Source organism: Macrotis lagotis, chromosome X (genome assembly GCF_037893015.1).
Source record: "Macrotis lagotis isolate mMagLag1 chromosome X, bilby.v1.9.chrom.fasta, whole genome shotgun sequence".
Classification (NCBI taxonomy): Eukaryota; Metazoa; Chordata; class Mammalia; order Peramelemorphia; family Peramelidae; genus Macrotis; species Macrotis lagotis.
The window spans coordinates 698647610-698666988 of NC_133666.1; the positions used below are offsets into that span (position 1 = coordinate 698647610).

Consider the following 19379-nt stretch of genomic DNA (forward strand, 5'->3'; position numbering starts at 1 on the left):
TCAACAACCTAGAAACATCCATTGTGCCTTGGCCTTTCTGGGCTGAAACACCCAGAGGTTTCCATAAAGTCAAGAAGTTGGATCTTGCCTCTTAGAAGACTCTGGGAAGAATCTGAACTCAGTCCAGACTTTTGGACTCAGACTTTTAGAACCAATGCGTTCAGAAAGATGACCAGAGCTTAAACCAAAGCCCCAGGTCCAGTGGTGAGGTTGATGGTGGATGGACTTTGAGGAGACCACATTGGCCCAGTTGATGGCTTATCTTTAGACCATTCAGGATTGGGATAAAGGTGGAGGAGAGGAGAGGAGAGGAAGCCTCTCCCAGGGGCTGCAAAGGATTGTTGTTCAGGAGAGAGGGACTTGTCTGTGTGCTGCCAATTATACTGGAAAAAAGGCTTGGCACACGTGGCACCTTCTTAGTGTTTGTAGGGGATGAATTTTTAAAAATATATAAGGGAAAAGAATAAAAATATTTATGAAGAGAAAAAAATCACATATACATCAAAGGAGTGTTGGACACAGAAGGAAAGGAATCAATTTGCCATGACAACATCTGCACCATCTTCAAAGATGGTTCAGAACATTAAAATACTTTCCCTAAGGTCCCCTTGGACTATTTTTACTAGAATGTATTGGAGGTCTTGGTTTGGCAGAAAAGTGAGAGAATTAATGATGATGATGATGATGATGACGATAAATAACTTACATATTATTTTAATGTTTGAAAAGTACCTCACAAGTTACCTTATTTTTAATCTCAAAATTTGGAAAGATAGGTCCTATTGTTATCGCCATTTCATACAAACAGTAGTTGACAGAATATATTACTTGCCCAGACTTCAATCAATTAGTGATGGAACAGTGGATAGAGAACTGGCCTTGGAATCAAGAGAATGAGTTTGAATATGACCTCAGATACATTACACTTATAGCTGTGTGACCTTGATCAAATCATTTAACCCTGATTACCTTGCAGCCAGGACCATCTCTAATCATCCTGATTTATATCTGACCACTGGACCCAGATGAATTCGGAGGAGAAAGTGAGACTGATGACTTAGCATGGCCCCTCACTCAAATCTAATTCATGTGCTTGTCATGAGCTTCTTTGAGAACTAAGGGACAAATCACTCAATTAGTAAAGAGAAGGAAGAAGAGACAAGAGGAGAGTAGTGAAAGGGGAGGTCAAGGAAGGGAAGTGATGGTGAGGACATGGAAAGGGAGAAGAGAAGAGAATAGAAAAATGAAAGAGTTCTGAGAAAGGGGAGAGAGAGAGAGAAAGAGAGAGAGAGAGAGAGAGAGAGAGAGAGAGAGAAATGGAGAGACAGAGACAGAAACAGATGAAAAGAGGAGAGAGGAGCAAGGATTGTACCTGTACCTGTACCTGTGTCAGAAAAAGAAAGAACAAAAAAATCTAAACAAAACAATATAAAATCTCTCCTTCCAAGACAAAATGGAGCAACTAGAGAAAGAAGAAAACAGTATAGCTTGTCCTCTCCATTTCAATTTCACTTCTCCTCTATTCCAGGTTCATAGAAATGAAATGTGGAATAGATATGCAATTCAATCTGGGAGCAAGAATCATAATTATTTGATGTTTGTAAGTCTAAAAAACATACATGTGGTTGAGACTGGGAGCCCACCACAGAGGAAAAGGCATGTAAGTCTATGTATATGCTACATAGAATTTATACACATTCCAAGAATTAATGAAATTTCTCCAATTGGTGTTGTATCAGAAGTGAATTTATACTCCATTTGACTTTTACCCAATCTATAAGTAATATCCAAACTTTGATGGAATGGTTCAATGGCAAAGACACAAATTCTGGAGTCAGAGAATCCTCTGTCATTTAATCCCTGAACAATCTTGGGAAAAGTCATTTAAATTTCCTGGGATTCTTTCTCTTCAACTGAAAAAATAAAGGGCTTGTTCTAGATGGCTTCTGTGATTTCTTTTAGATTTATGATTTAAAAATTGTAATTATTTTTTACCAAATTAACTTTTAACCTGTAGCAGGTTTCATAGTTTCCAGTCCAACATAGATGAATCCTAGAACAATTTCATAAAAGTCTATGAAAATTTTGATGAATTATTTTTATATCATGATGTATCTCCTATGATTACTAGATCTACTGCTTCGTGATTCTAAATAAAAAATTTGTTGCTTTAGTGACAAATTCAAAGAAATTTGTTAGTCCAAAACATTTTCCACCTCATGCTCACTAAGTCAAAAGCTTGATAATTTCTTTCCTAAAGTAAAATACCTTCCATTGTTCCATTAAAGCCTGAGATTCTTATGAGTTTGCAATTTTCTTTTTTAGAATTATATGAATTCTGAGTGCATTGCCTGGTTTACCAAGTCCCAAAACATTCTCTATACTTTTCTTGTTCTAAATCAGTTCCATGTCCACAAATTCTTTCTGAATCAAACATTCATCATAGAATAAAGTAGTTTTTTTTATCTTTTCCTTGTATGTAAGCAATAATTAAAATGCACACACAACTTAACATTTCTCCTGGCCAACAGGGTTTTGTGTTAAATTATAATAGTTGCAGATCTTAAACACTGGGACACCCTGAAGATTTCTCTTAAGAACTTTAGAATTGATTGTACAGCATGGGAGACATCAACACAGGACTTCCCAGCATGGTGTACTCTCATCAGAGTGGGTGCTGCTCTCAATGAGCAAGGCAGAATTGAAGTAGCTTATATACATAAGTTTATGGTAAGCACCCCGGTGTTCTTGTGAACTATTTGTGCCTGATCTGTGATAGAAAATTCCAATCTCATCTTAGTTTGATCAGCCACAATCAGATTCACTGTAATTTTTCTCAAACATGATGATGTCATTTTGGTCTTCTTTGATAACAAAGGACAAGAACCAACCAACCAGAACCACAGCTCTCATGAGCAAAAGTAAATCATCACGTGATCAATATATACCCACACCCTTTTTCTAATTATGTTCTTTTCAACTGTCAAAAGAGAAATACAAGTCTCAAGAGTTATTGCTGTTGTATTCCTGTGCAATTTTCCCCTTAATCTTGACTAGTATTTTTATGTCTTTCTTTTTATGTATCTCTTTAGTCTTGTATTTGAAGGTCAAACTTTCTGTTCAAATCTGGTCTCTTTATCAGGTAAGTTTGTAAGTCCTCTATTTTGTTGAAAATTCATGATTTTTCCTGAAAAGGTATGTATGTGTATCTATATTGTCTTCTAAGATGGTAATAGAGAGGGGAGTGTGTGTAAGTGTGTGTTATCACCTATATCTATCTCTAGTCTATCTCGATCCAATCTATATTTTATCAGTTATAGGAACTTGCAAAGAGACTTTTAACTTGTACTACTATGAATTCAACAATGGCAAAGAGTAGTTTATCAGAGAAAGTCAATTTGCCAAGATTGACACCATTACTGCTGACGAGAGCTTCACCCAAATGGACATTGGTGACAGAATCATTAAGTTGGACACTCAGATAGGCTATGTAGGACCATTGAGCAAGAAAGGGGTTTAACTGTTTTTTAAGATATTGGAGCTTGCATTGCCCTGATGTCTGTTTGGGTTTTCTATAAGAAGTGTCCAGTGATAATTCATAGTTTGTTCAATATCCAGATACCATCACTTGAATTGATATATCCTCCCTAATGGAAGTTCAAGGTTCCTGCATCAACAACTCGTAAAAAGAATGATGTATCATAAATGTATTGACTGGTAACCAATGGCAACTATTTTTTCAGTGCTGAGCATGAAGAAAAAAATGAAGAATGCTAAGCCTGAAAGATTGAATATTGCAAGGCCCTTTCCACCAACACTCCCAACTGCCAAGTGTCCACCCCACAGTAACTCTGTGTAAGAGAAAGTCATCTGTTGCACCTGTGATCAAGGCTCTTTTCAAGTAAAGGAAGATGCAGGTTCATGCCTTGGCTCACCCACCATCTGCTCCCCCCAACTTGAGTTTGAATATTAATAAAACCTCAGTGAACCTGTAGTGGAGTTGTCCTGAGAACACAGGAGACCATCAGGACATTTCCCACAATGTAGTGTGTAAGGAGTGTGGTGCTGGTGATTCAAGTCAGTGTTGATCCTGTGGCAATGCACCCAGGCAGAATAGGATCAAAAGCACCTCTTGGCACATCCTAAATATATTTTCAATATCTGGACTGTGAATGAAGTATCCAAGTATAATCCAAGCCTGGACCAGTTGGGTTCAATTATTATAACAATGAACCAGGCAGTTCCATCTTCCATAATTTTGATCCAGTTTAAAGAAATAATGAGATGCAGTGTTGCATTGATTTAACTGGAACCTGATTGGTCAAGTGGAGCCATGTTAGAGTATGAAGTCAAATATAAGAAGCATCAGAATGAATGTAATTATAGGATTGTTCAGATAGCCTCCAGAACACTGACCTCAAAAACCCAAATCCCTTGACTTTCTATGTATTCCATATGAAAACCAGAATAGCAGCTGACTATGGGAACTTCAGTGAACCCCTTAAGGTCACCACTAGCATAGTGCCTTCAAGAATCATTAAAGAGGGGACAAACTCCACTGTTCTTCTGGTATATGTTTCTGACAGTATGGTGCTAGTGGGCATTCTGATAGCAGCCTTCATCAGCCAGAGAGAGAGTAAATTCAGTAAGGCAAAGGAGGATGCAGATGAAGAGAAACACTTGAATCAATGTATAAGAGCCTATGTGGATCTTTTAATATATGAAGACCCCAACCAGTTGTTAGAGAGTTTGTCAAAGAAACTGATGCATTATGAATTAAGACTGAAAAAGTCATAGGAGTGGGTGAGTTTGGCAAAGTGTGCAGGGGTGTCTCAAAGTATCATGAGACATGCCAAATTTGATACTTTACTTTCGATTGTTACTATTGACTACCATGTTCTGAGTGGCTAGAACTCTATGTATATAGTTCATATCAGAGAGATATTTCATCCCAGTAACAATGCCATGAAGCATACCAACCAATTAAATCTTCCATCATTCTTCCTAAGTAATGCATCCACAGAGCCACTCTCCAGTTATGATCATTGCAGGTTTGCATTTAGTGACTATGCCTTCTAAGTGGAAGATGTTTGAGTGGTCAAACTGTTCCATGATTCTGGCTTCACTCAGGAAATCCCTCCTCTGCTTGGGTGTATATCTAGCTCTAAGAGTTTTAATAGTCACATAGAGCTCTCTCTTTCTGGTACTCTGAGACAACCCATTCACTAAATGTAGCTAGTCTAGAAAAAATAGGAATAAAGGGTATCACATGTAGTTTTTGAGTAATATTTCAGGCCAAATAGAGATGCCAAATTTCTAAAAAAGGGACAAAGAAGAACTAACCTGAAGAGATGGAGAAAATAGAAACTAGGAACAGCTAAGTGGCACTGTAAATTGAGCACTGGCTTTGGAGTTAGGAGGACCTGAATTCAGATCTGAACTCAGACACTTAATAATTGCCTAACTGTGTGACCTTGGGCAAATCACTTGTCCCCATTGCCTTAAATAAATAAAATTTTAAAAAAGGAAATAGAAATAAAAAATCCGTCATTATATACTGAAAACTGAGATCGATTTTGGATTTGCAAGCAAAAAATACATTGTAACATACTGTCATCCTGATTCCTATATAACAGTTATACACTGAAATGTTAGTCTGAAAGAAGATGACTCTGTATTCTAAGACAAGTGAAGAATTCTAGCCCCCTGGCAGTCACTATCTGACTTTCAAATTGAATGGGCAGTGAGTTAATGCTGTAGGAAAAGACCATAGTCTAAGGTTTAAAGAATCTAATTAAAATATAAAATAATTGTACATCCATGGCTAAGTCATTTTTTCGGAAGAAAAGTGAAGATGAGGGGAACAAGACAAAAAAAAACTGTTGGTCAAGACAATGGACATATAACAGGCCCTGAGCATCATAAAGACCTAGCTAACCAAAAATGGGAGTCTGGTTAAAGATTTTCACATTTGAGAGCAATAAAACTATTCATTTCCTTTGACCTAGCAACTGCAAAATTCTAGGCCCATATTCATAGCAGCTCTTTTTGTGGTGGCAAAGAATTGGAAATTGAGGAATGCCCATCAATCAGGGAATGACTAAATAACTTATGGTACATGAATATTATTGTTCTATAAGAAACCATGATGATCAGACTGTACAGAATCATGGAATGACTTACAGGATCTGATGCTGAGCGAAGGGAACAGAACCAAGAGAATATTCTACAAATTAACAACAACATTGTGAGATGATCAACTTTGATGAAAGCAGCTCCTCTTAGAAGTTCTGAGAGCAAGGAAAATTTTATTAGACTGGTTTTGGACAATGCTATACCCATCCAGAGGAAAGAAAAACAAAACAAAACAAAACAAAACAAAACAAAACAAAAATATAATTTTAAAAATACTTAAGAATTTGATGAACACTTTATAAAAAATATCTCTTATGTATCTTTTCCCCTTAATCCTAATTCTTCATGCCAAAAATGACTAATCTGTAAGCATGTTTATCACAAAAATGGACATAAAATGTTAACCTGACTCATTCTGAGGAGAGGGGCATGAAGGTAGAAGGAAATTTTATAACATTTATAACTTATGTGCATATGGACGAATGTTGAAAATTTTTCATAAAATGAATTTGCAAAAATTAAATGTCAATAAAAATTTTTCACAATTGTGTGCAATTAAAAATAAAATAAAACTGTAATCTTCTTATATATCTAACAATTGGAGAGTGGTTAAATTGTGACCTAGTCATGTATTGGGCTATTATAAACCGATTAAGAATGACATGTGGCAAAAAACACAAAGACATTTGTAAAGACTTTTATGAAATAATACAAAGGACATGGCAGTAAGCAGGGATAAGACAGTATGCAATGCATGCAACCAAATGAGAGGAAAGGGAGAAATGGACAATCAGAATTATAAAGGGAGGGAAAGATAAGAATTTATAAGGATACCTTACATGTAGAAATTAATTTAAGTATAAATTTTTCCTGATTAAGTTTTGTTGATTGGAATAATGTTCTTTATGAAGTTTTTTTTGCAAGGCAATGGGGTTAAGTGGCTTGCCCAAGGCCACACAGCTAGGTAATTATTAAGTGTCTGAGGCCGGATTTGAACTCAGGCACTCCTGACTCCAAGGCCAGTGTTCTATCCACTGTGCCACCTAGCTGCCCCCATGAAGTTAATAAAACATTTAATTTTTAAAAAAGAAACTTCATAGTTAAGGTAGATTATTCAAGGGAAAAGGAAGAGAAGTGAGAGTTAATGTCAGCACCGCCCCAAGAAGGAGTACAAAATATTGATGAATGATGAAGGAAAAAATTCAAACTTATCTTCCTCCTTTTCACCTTAGATATTAAAGAGAAGTTGGTGGAAGAAAGGACTAAAAACAAAGATTATCTCACAATGTAATGTATAAGGGGTGGCTAGGTGGCACAGTGGATAAAGCACCTGCCCTGGAGTCAGAAGTACCTGAGTTCAAATCAGACCTCAGACACTTAATAATTACCTAGCTGTGTGGCCTTGGGCAAGCCACTTAACCCCATTTGCCTTGCAAACAAAAAAACCCTAAAAAAACAATTTAATGTATACACAGTGTTCCTACCACACTATCATCAATCAATGCAGAAGCCATAGATTATTTACCTAAAGTTGAAGTCATTATATGGCAATATATATTGCATAACAATTTATACTAAAAACCAATGAAAAGAAATAAATGATTCAGGAGGAATCAGTTGCTTAAGAATGAGTCATGGTAATAAAATACTATCTATCAATTTTTATTTAATTTTTACAATTTCATGCATGTTTTCAACATTCAATCATTTTAATTATTAATTGAATTTTATACATTTAAATTTTCCAAATACAAATAAGGGTAATTTTCAGCATTCATTCATTTAAAAAATGAATTTAAGAATTCAACATTTTTTCTTCCATACTCTCTCTTTTCCCACCTTCCTGTGGTGTGTGAGCAATCAGGTAAAAGTTTTTCACGAATAATTGTGTATAACATATTTTCATATGTCATGTTGTGAACAGGGAATTACTATTGAGGGAGAAAATTCACGATAACCAAAGCAAAAGAAATATCACTGAACTGCTAAGAGGAGCTGCTTCCATCATAGTTGATCATGTCACAATGTTGCAATTACTGTGTACATAGTGTTCTTAGCAGACCATGATAAATCAATGCAAAAGCCATAGACTCTTTACCTAAAGTTGAAGCCAATGTGTCCCTAGCTGAAGGTCCAACTAAAGAAAAGGTTTTGAATGTCATAAGCTCCTCTCATGTGGCAAAGCACCTGGTGCTCATTCTTTTCTAGCTGATATTCACAAGGTGGGGTGGTCCATTGCTCATAAAAAGCTGATTGAAAATTTCCAGGTTATATGGCATGAAGAGGTAATCCCCATGTCTCCATTGTTCATCATTATAAAGGTAGTAAAGATTCTGTTCGAATCACATGGGTTCTTCTCTCTTAGGCATTGTTGACAAGATGCTTGCCAGAGTATTCCTTAGTAGACTGATTCTTCAATTGGAAGATAATCACCAATATGTGAGCCAGTGTGGCTTGAGAAAGGGTCAAGGACCAGTTTGTATGGAGTTTGCTGTCTAAAAATGTCAAGAGCAGAACAGAGGTCTGTTTACAACATCTATTGATCTGACCAAGGACTTTGATTCTGTCTGTTGTGAGGGTTTACCAAAATTTAGTTGCCTAGTAGTTCATCAGTATCATGCTTACCTAGGCTCTGGATAGTGGAAGATACTCATTCTATTTCCCAGTTACGAATGGAGTGAACCAAGACTGTGTCCTTGTTTGCAGGCTTTTAGCATGGTATTTTCGGTCATGTTAACAAACACCTTCACTGAAGATGAACATTTATTTGACTGTCAAATATATGCTTGGTAGAAAAGATTATTTTATGAAGAACTCACAGAGGACAAGCACTCACAACAGAGTGAGAAAGAGTGATACAGGGATTTTCTTAAGAACTATGGAATTGATTGTGTAGCATAGGAAACACTGGCATAGGACTGGCTGGTATGGCATGCCCTTCTCAGAGACTGTGCTGAACTCTATGAGCAAAATTGCACCAAAGTAGCTCAAAGTAAACAGGAGATACTAAAGTTTAAAGAACCCACCTATGGTATACACATGGAATATTTGTAACTGACCTGTGGTAGAACACTGTGAACCCCTGTTCATCTGATCAGCCACACTTGAACACTTCAACTTGACTCTAACATGCTGATGTGATTTTGATCCCCTGAGAAGGAAGGGCAACAACCAGTCCTTTCCATGACTTGTCTTAGTATTTTCTCTAAGACTGATCTCAATTCATTAAGATTACGACTGGGGTCCTTTGTGGAATAGTGATACCCCCTGGTTTATGGGTGACATCTTAATGGTACCTGACCTCTTAAAACATTGGTCATGCTCCTCCCTCACCTATCTCATTATTCTCCAGTGCCAGGGATATACATTTATTAGGCACTTACTGTATGCTTGACACTATGGTATTCACTGGGGACACAGTGAATATCAAAAGGCAGTTTCTGCTAAAGAAGCCCACAGTCATATTGGGGTATGGAAAGATCACATGCAAACTATCATGTTTAAATCAGAGGCATACATGATATCTTGAAAATTATCACCAAAGGAAAGACAATAGAATTAAGGTAGAACAAAAAGACTTCCTGAAGAAAGTGGAATTTTAGCTGATATTGAAGGAAGCCGGAGAGAGCAATAAATGCAATAAAGGAGAGAGAACATTCCAGGAATAGAAGACTGTCAATGAAAGTGTCTGGAGTCTGAAGTCGTGTGAGAAACATCAAGGAGGTTTTTGTGGCACTGCTCTCTTACCTAATTGCTCCCTTTCTATCTTCTTATCTAGTTCATTGTTAGCATTATATCCTCTGAAGAAGATGTCCCTTTAAGGACTGATCTTGTCTTTCTTTTTGCTCTAACTACCTTCATTTGTGATCTTATCAGGTCTCATGATTCAATGGTCACTTCAATGTAGATGATTCTTGGATCTATATATATATATATATAAAACAATCCTTTGAACTCCAGTTCCACATTGTGGTTTAATCATTTCAGTAATGTCTGAATCTTTGTGACTTCATTTGGTTCTTGGCAGAGATACTGGAGATACTCATTTTACAGATGAAGAAAGTGAGCGCTAATTGACTTGCCCAGAGTCACATCAAAAGATTAGTTTTCTTAAATCCAGTCACAGCATTCCATACAGTGTCATCTAATTTCCCCTCCATCCTGTATTACCAATTGTCTCTTTTACATTTCAGATGATATACCCAAATTGAGGTTCAAGCATATCAAACTCAGCCTATCTAAACCAAAACATTCCTTTTCTCTCCAAACTTATTTTCTTTTGAGCTTCCTTTTTCTTTTAGTTACCAAGTCTCCTATCTTGGGTGGCATTTTTGATTTCTCAGTCTCCCTTACTGCATATATCCAACCAATTACTAGGTCTTGTCATTTCAATACCCCAAAGTCCTCTTGTTTATCTTAATCTCTCTACTCCCATAAATACCATGAAAGTTCAAGTTAATAATACAGTGTCTTAATTGGTTTTCTTTCCTCAAGTCTCTTTTCTTGTTAATTCATGTTTCACAGAACTATTATAGTAATTACTCTAAAACACAAGTCTAGCTATATTGCTACCTTATAGAACAAACTTCAATAGGTTCCTGTTGCTTTTCTAATAACTACACTGTTTTGCTTTAAAAACTCTTCATAATCTGATACCCTGCTATTTTTCTAGCTGTTCCCTTTACACTATGCAGTTTTACCAGATGGAACTCGTTTGTGAACAAAGCACTCATACCAAAAAAACAAAAGCAAAGATAAAAAACAAAAACAAAAAACTATAGCACAAAACAAAAGAAAGCCTCATTAAATGACATCTTTAACATGAAGCCTTTCCAGATCTCCTTACCTGCTAATGTCATCTTCTTTCAAATTGCCTCTTATTTATTTTGCACATATTATTCCTACATATGCATGCATATGTATTTGTAGCTTTTGAATTTCCTTTTCCATTTAGTCAATTTTATCTTTAAAGGAACTGTTATCTTTTTTTCATTTGTCCAATTGTATTTTTGAAGGGTTTATTTTCTTTTTGCATTTGTCCCATTATATTTTTTCAGGGATTTATTTTCTTCTTTCACTTTCTGTTGCAAGATGTAAATTTTCTCTTGCATTTATTTTCATGATTTTATCTCTCTCTATCTCTTTAACTATCTATCAATCTAGCATCTATTTATATACATATATCTTTCATGATAGACTATAAACTCCTTGAAGGAAGGGACTGTTTCACCTTTGTCTTTGGATCTCTTATTCCTAGTAGAGTTCCTGGCACATAGTAGGCACTTTCTAAATACTTATAGACTGATAATATTCCTTTCTTAAAGCAGTTTATTTATGATGCAATTTCATTAGGCTTTTGCTTTCATTATTTTTCTTTACTGCCATGTCAATTAACTTGAATGTTGAATAGTTGATATTTCCATCCATTGCTCTGTGGCCATTCAATGTTTTCTAAAACCTAAGTGAGGCCTTCAAACAAATTCCATTGAACCAAAAACTGCCAGAACTAAGAACCCCTTCATTTCCACTTACTACCACATCTCAAATGTCTCTGGCATTTTCATCCTGGACAGCCTAGCCAAATGATTTGACTGCCTGGCAGACAGCCCAGAGACTACTCCACGTACTCCCAAACCTTCCCAATGACCCAGGGAGTGTGTAGCTGACATCCCTAGTGCAGATGGTCCAGAGAGATAGCCCCAGGCATTGCCTACCAGTTGGCCCAGTGAGCAAGACCCTTGAGTTCCTAACATCTATAGCCCTAAGCCAGTAAGGAAGTCTCTACAGTTTTGTGATCTAGGCTCTCCTCCAACACAAGAATCTTGGGAGAGGTAACAAATCCAAGAATGAATAAATAAGGTCAGAGAAAATCAAGGTCTATTGGAAGTTACCTTGGATGGGGAGGCTAGGTGGTACAGTGGATAAAGCACTGGCCCTGGAGTCAGGAGTACCTGAGTTCATTTTCTCTCGCTTAAGTCATCATATAACCTTACCCCCAACTGGTCTCCTCCTTCTCCAGGCAGAAAGAAAAATTTTGGTCTTACCAACCCTATATAGCAACTCCCTGGCCAGCTTTTGGACAAATGGGTTTAGGCAGTAGTCCCAGAAATCCAATAAGATCCCTTTACTGCTAGTTGGCCTTCTAGGAATATAGTTTCCCAGTTTCCAACAAATGGATAAAACTGCTCATCCTTACTTCCAAGGGGGCCCTCCTAAATAAGCCATATAATCATCATGATAATAGGTACATTTCCAAAGTTGCTCTACATCCTTCTACTGGCAAGTTTTTATACAAATGTCTTAAGTTAGGTCTTTTTGGCTCCAAAACTGATCAAAATAAATTTGATCCAAATTGATCAAAATAAATGCTTGATTTTGTGACATTGGAATAACCCCAAGAATAGTGATGTTACTTAAATTATTTTTCTTTCAAATGGCCATATGGCCATTTCAGCACTTTCCTAGCAAGTCCATACTGACTCATAATCACAGTTTTCCTTAACAATCCCCCCCCCCCCAGTTTGTTCATCTTTACACGGGATTCAAGTTCCATTGTTACATCCTACATGAGTCTTGGTCCACCTATCTTGGTAAATTGTACAGTCCAAAGTACATGTACCCTGCTTCTGGACAAAAGTCCACTGACATTTGCTCTCCCCAAGAAATTACCTTGTTCAGACTGGTATAAATAATAGTCACCCTGAACTGGCTCCATCAAATGCCACTGATGCTTCTCTTCTCTGGACCAGAATACTGTGCCATGTTGCACCTTTCATCCAGGACTGAAATCCTGGCCCAGACTCAGGGACACCAAAGGATAGTTCTCAAGCTGTTGTGGACCACCACCCATAGATCCTTGAGAATGCCTCACATATCACTTGGGTACCCCAATCGCTTCCCTGATGTAAGACTCCTAATATTTCTTTAGCTATTTCTTTATTCAACACCTTTCTTCCATCAGGGAGTATCCACTACCCTGCTTTGGTCTTATTAGCTCCAGTTTTTGTTATCTCTTCCAGCTCCTTCTCATTGAATATTGGGATTGATTCTGGGGGTGAAACTTCTGGGATAAGGACCAACATCTTGGTCCCAACTTCCTCTAGGGAAGCCCATTTGATATCCTCATTAGTTATCTATTCCCTATTAATTCAGGGGAACTTCCCTTTTAATTGTCTCTCATATGTACCACAGAAATCTCTTAGGGGAGGAGTAGGTTTTCTAATCTCTCTTTGATCAATGCCCCATGTCCCAACTCCTTTTCCCTGCTACTAATAAGTCCTCTTTCCTCTCAGACTTTTTCCAAAGGTTTGTACTACTCCAAATGCATACTTGGAGTCAGTGTAGATGTGTAGATTTTCTGTCTATAATCCTAAGAGCCTGGTTCAAGACATAACAATTCATAGTTTTGTGCAGACCCCTATCTGGGGGGGGGGGGGTTCCAGATTCTATCATGTACCAGCCTTCTCCATTTATAATAGCATAGCCATTTTGGCATTTTTTCCTCTACCTCCATATATGATCCATCAATGAACACACTTCTCCCTGTTTCAAAAGGGATATTGGTATACATTGATACAAATCTGATAGTTTCTTAAATCTAGGCAGTCATGCTCCAAACCCCTGAGGACATCACCCTCTCCTTTCCGTAGGAAAGATGATGGGTTCCAATGACAGTCTGTAATTAGAAAAAGATCATCCCTTTCCATTAGTATGGCCTCATACTTCAGAATCCTAGAATCTGTCAGCCCTCTCCCAGCTTTTTGGCTTAAGATAGTCCAAACTTAGTGTGGGACATTAACCACTAAGGATCCTCCAAAAGTCAGCTTTCTGCTCTCCTCCACTAATATTGTGGTGGCTGGCACCTCTTGGATGCATTCAGGTCACGCCTGAGATACTGGGTTGAGTAGTTTGGATAGAAAAGCCACTGGTTAGAATTGCCCTGCCCAGGACTAGGTTAACACAACCAGGTCTGTGCCCTGGTGTAGTGAGACAAATGAATGAAAAGGCTTGTCCAGGGTGGATAAAACTAAGACTGGAGCTTGCATTAAGGTTTGCTTCAATCTCTGAACATCTTCCTTTGCTTCAGCTTCCCACACTAAGGTCTCAGGTTCCTCAACTAACAATTTCTTACATAGCTTTTAGTTTTTAAGGCATAAGAATCAATTCATTACTTCCAGAATCCAATCAATACAAACACAGGAACATCCTGAGTTCTCTCTTGGTAAAAGGGAGGGGTAAATCCTGGATGTCCCGGATGCATTCAGGGATAATCTCCCTACTCCTTTCACTGATCAGTTGACCCAAATATCTGACCTCCTTCTCAGCATGTTGTAATTTCTTTGGGGAAACTCTTAAACTCTGTTTCTCTAAATAGTTGAACAACTTAATTGTAGCACCTGAAACCTTAATTCCTTTCAAGTCTGAGAGGAACAATTCATCCAACATCCTGAAGGAGCTTTACTCCAGGAGGAAAGGGGAACATGTCTAGAATTCCCTACAGTGCTTGCTCAAATAAATTGGAGGACGCTGAATAACTTTGGAGGAAAACTGGACACCTTAGTTGCTCTTTTCTCCTCATTTTTGGATTTTCCCAGGTGAATGTAAAGATGTCCCTGCTCACTGGATGGAGGGTGCAAGTCCAGAAGGCTTCTTTCACACTGATAACATTGTGCTACCTATGATCTGGGGGAATCAGACTCATCAAGGTATAGTGGGTACCACTCTGGGCACCATCATCTTTCCTGTGGAAAGGAAAGGGTGATGGCCTCAGGGGTTTGGAGCATGACTGCCTAGATTTAGGAAACTATCAGTCCAAGGTGTAACCAGATTTACCCACTTTGCCCACCCTGGACAAACCTTTTCATTTGTTTGTCTCACTACACCAGGACATAGCTCTGGTTGTATTAATCAGTGGCTTTTCTATCCAAACTGCTCAACCCAGAATCTCAGGGACGGCCTGAATGCAGCCAAGAGGTGGGTACCACTGGGTGGTATACCAACATGAGACAATTAACTTCCCATAAATCCTGTATTATCTGATAACTGCCACCAGGCTTTCTAACAGGTAGAATCAGATTATTGAAGCTCAACATACATGTCTCCTGGAGTCCATCCTGAAGTAGCTGCTCTATAACTGACTCCCCTTCAAGTGGAAGAGGGTATTGCCTAACATATGCCACTGTCTGAGGGTCCTTTAATGTGAATTTGAGAGGCTCTATCTTTAGACCTCCCCTATTCCCCTCCCTAACCCAGACTTCAGGATTTACCTGTCTTTCTTTCTCTGCCATGGGGGCCATATTAGGATCTTTAATTGCTTATTCAGGACTCTTATTCCAAGATTTAGTTTAATTATTAAATTTCTGCCTAGTAATTTCTTTCCCGCTTCAGGAATGAACAGAAACTTCACTTTCACCTTCCTCTGCACATATTCTACCTCTACTTCCTCAAAAATTGGTATGAAAAAATTTTCTCCCTGAACTCCAGAGACACTCAGAGTATCTTCTCTTAGTCTCATCCCTTTCAGCAAAGAGATCAATGATGATCTCTCAGTTTCTGTGTCCATAATTAAAACAATCTCTTCTCTGGAGTTCCCAACCCTCAGGTTTACCAGGCACTCTTGTTTGGGCTTGAGGAACAAGAGTCCCTGAGTTTCCTAGACCTCTTCCTCAAAGGTCAAGAGGGGCATAATCTGTGCCTTCTTCTTCAACTCAGGGCATTCTCTTTTAAAATGTTCTCCTCTGCCACATTTAAAGTATTCATTCCATACACTCTATTTCCCTTTCTTTCCCTTTCCTTCATCCTTGCCATTTTTCTTTTTCCCTGATCCCCTTTCTTGTACCTCAGTATGGTCAGATTCTCCCTTAACTCCCTCCCTAACAGTCTGAACCATCATCCTGTTTTTCTTTTTCTGCTTTTCATCCTCTATCCTAATGTAAACTCTATGCCTCCCTTAAAAGTTCCTCAAATGTTTGTGAATTCCATATTTCTAATTTCTGCAATTTCTTATTAATATAGGACCAGACTTTGGTGACAAAATTTACCCTCAACATGCATTCAGTCACAGGATCTTGGAGATCCAAACACAAATAATTTTTTACATTCTCCCTCATTCTCAAGAAATCAGAAGGTATCTCATCCTTCTCTTGGAATACTTCAAAAGACTTGTTCAGATTTTGGGAATTGGGGACAGCTTCCTTGATCCCCAAGATAATAAGATCCCTCAAATCCTGCATGTATATTCTATGAGCCGGGTCATTATTATCCCAGCCTGGCTCTACTTTAGGCAGAACCCCTGGAGCTAAGGGATGTTTCCTCCCCCACCCATCCATGGCTACCTTCCTAATCATTCCTCTCTTTCCCTTGAAGAGGACATTTAAGATCGGCATTACTTTCCCACAAGTAAAGAGATTGGGTCCTAAGAATTATGATCAGATAAGCCCCCCCCGGATTCTCTACTAATTATTTAATCTCATGTTTGACTGCCCTGACTTATGATGTATTTAAAGGAACATTCACATATCCTATCCCCCCTCCCTATTCTCCCATTGGCACCTCCTGTAATGGAAAAAAAAGACAAAGACTTTTGATCAGTTAAGAAAGGGACATTCTCTATATCTTTTTTTGCATTGCTCCAGCTCCTTCTTTAATTTAGAAAATTTTTCTTTTTCTCCTTTCTCTGAACTTTCCTTTGGGGGGGAGGCAATGTTGCCAGAGGATCCCACCTATGTTTTTTGTCCCTTTCTAAGTTATTCAAAAATAATTTAATATTCCCAATTATCCAGCATGCTGCATATTCTATCTCCTCTTTATTTAGAAGTAACTTGTTATTATCCAAAAATATTCAAAATTTGGCATAGCCCAACTTTCATCAGATCAGAATTTTGTCCACCACATGGACTGTCCTTGAATGAGGCTTTCAGGCCATTCCGAACAGTAGTATTTGATTAACTTAGTTTCCTCTTTACTCCAGACAGTATCCTCACTATCTAGCTAATTTTCTTCTGAAAGGGCTTTCTTTCGGTATCTGAGAGACCCCCCTGTAAATGCTGGGGTTCCAAGTCCATTCAGAGATGTACTAGAGGGAATCCCAGGAAAGAAACAAGGATGTGCATGAAATCAAGCTGTGAGAGGTCCTTCCTCAGTCTCTCCTGTGTTTCCTAGAGGCAGTCCCCACATTGTTATCTAGAAATGAACTGAACACTTTATTCAAGGATATTGCAAGACATGGATGCCCCTCCAGTGTGAGGCACATCTAGGTACAATACTATCCATTGGCATATTGTTTTAGAAACTCTTTCACCTCCTACCTGGTTTTTCATAGGCTCTCAAAATTCGAGTTACATTCTAAGACGTCTGGCCATCCAGCATGTCTCTAATATGACACCCCCCGTCATGCAATATATGTGATATTGATGAATCTCAATCATCACAGTGGGTGTGCAGGATAATATTCAAGTACCTAATCATGCAAACTCAGTTGCTTTAGGTCAAAAGCTCTAGGTCACCCTTGCCTGACTGGGGCCTTGTTTCTTCTAACCTTGGGCTGGTCATCTTTGGAATGGGATTAGAAGATCTCTCCCAGTTTTGTGATTGTCTGGGGCCATTCCCCCTTTTTAATGTATTTCTCAGGTAGCCCCCACCATGTGGAGTCCAACACTCCACGTTCTTCTCAAATACCATTGCAAAATATCTGTGAAACAATGGTATTCAGTCTATGTTAACAAATTAACAAATTTTGTTTAGAAAAAATGTTCACTTATTGATTAATTTATCCTAGCAAATAAGTGCTAAATTTTTCTCTCAAGAGGCTTTGAAAAGAGGGCCAGAAGGCCTTTGCTAAAAAAGGTCCTACCTTGTGGTTAAAAAAAAGAAAAATGCTAAATCATAGAGTAATTTATTCACCTTTGATTTCAAAGTATTTGTAAGTTTTTGTAACAAATCTGGGAATTTACATGTCTTATTCAGAAGAAATATGAGTAATTGGGCAAAATTGTATGGTAAGGAATTTGTAAATACTGAATAATATATAATTATGCTGTCAGGGACAATTATCAGGGATTTTTTTGGGACAAAATACCACACTAATTTCTGTATTCTGATTTATTTTGATGTTAAATTAATATTGATAATCCATTGACAACAATCTCATAAGGCCTTTTGTTGGTAAAGGAAGAAAGTTTGTAATAATTTTAGTCTTTCATCACATGTTTATGGAAGGGAATATATACATATATATATATGTATATGATTAAAATTAAAATCTACTTAATATCTGTTATTTGAAAACAAGGAAATGTATTAACAGTGCCTAGCATTTATAGCATAAATAATAATTGCATTGTAGTTTTAAATGTATCATCTGTATGAGATTGGATTCTTGGAGGATCTGGATAAAGAGATCTGGAAGACAAAATTGTAATGCTACTGGGATATTAATTTGGCTTTTTTGTAAGGGGGATGAGATGTTTAAATAAGAATTTTATGTTCACTGTAAATTAAAAATGCATATTTAATTTTAAAGAAGTCAAGAACAGGGACTTTTCTCATGGTAACTACAGACTGCTAATGGGCTCTCTGACAGATGACTGAACAAATAGCAATTGCGTGATCCCACTGTAAAGTAATGTATTTTTTAAATTAATATTTCATTTGTTTTCCAATTATATACAATAGTAGTTTTTCCCAATCATTTTTGAAAGGATTTGAATTTTAAAAAAATTCCCCATACTCTCTTCCCTCCCCCAAACCCCACAGAAGGCAGTCTGATAATCTTTATATTGTTCCATAGTATACATTGATTGAAATTGAATGCATTGAGGGAGAAATCATACCCTTGAGGAGAAAATAAAATATTAGAGATAGCAAAATTATGTACAACATAAGACACTTCTAAAAAATGAAGATAATAGACTTTGGTTTTGTTTAAAATTCTTTCTTTTGTTTAAAATTTGAATGTTGATTAGAGTTCTTCCACAATTCTTTCTCTGGATACAGATGGTGTTCTTGGTTGCAGGTACTCAAAAGTTGTCCATATTATTATATTGATGTAATGAGCAAGACCATTAAGGTTGATTATCATCTCCACTGATGTTAGGGTGAACAATGTTCTTCTGTTTCTTCTCATCTCGCTTAACATCAGTTCATGCAACTCTCCCCAGGCTACTCTGTAATCCTATCCCTCCTGGTTTTTAATAGAACAAAACATATACCAATTTTTTTTCAGCAATTCCTGAATTGATGGACAT

General features: G+C 37.5%; 1 pseudogene; it reads left to right on the forward strand.

Moving 5' to 3' along the window:
- Positions 1-2621: 2621 nt before the first annotated feature.
- On the forward strand, positions 2622-4862 carry LOC141499632 (ephrin type-A receptor 4 pseudogene; annotated as a pseudogene).
- Positions 4863-19379: the final 14517 nt, after the last annotated feature.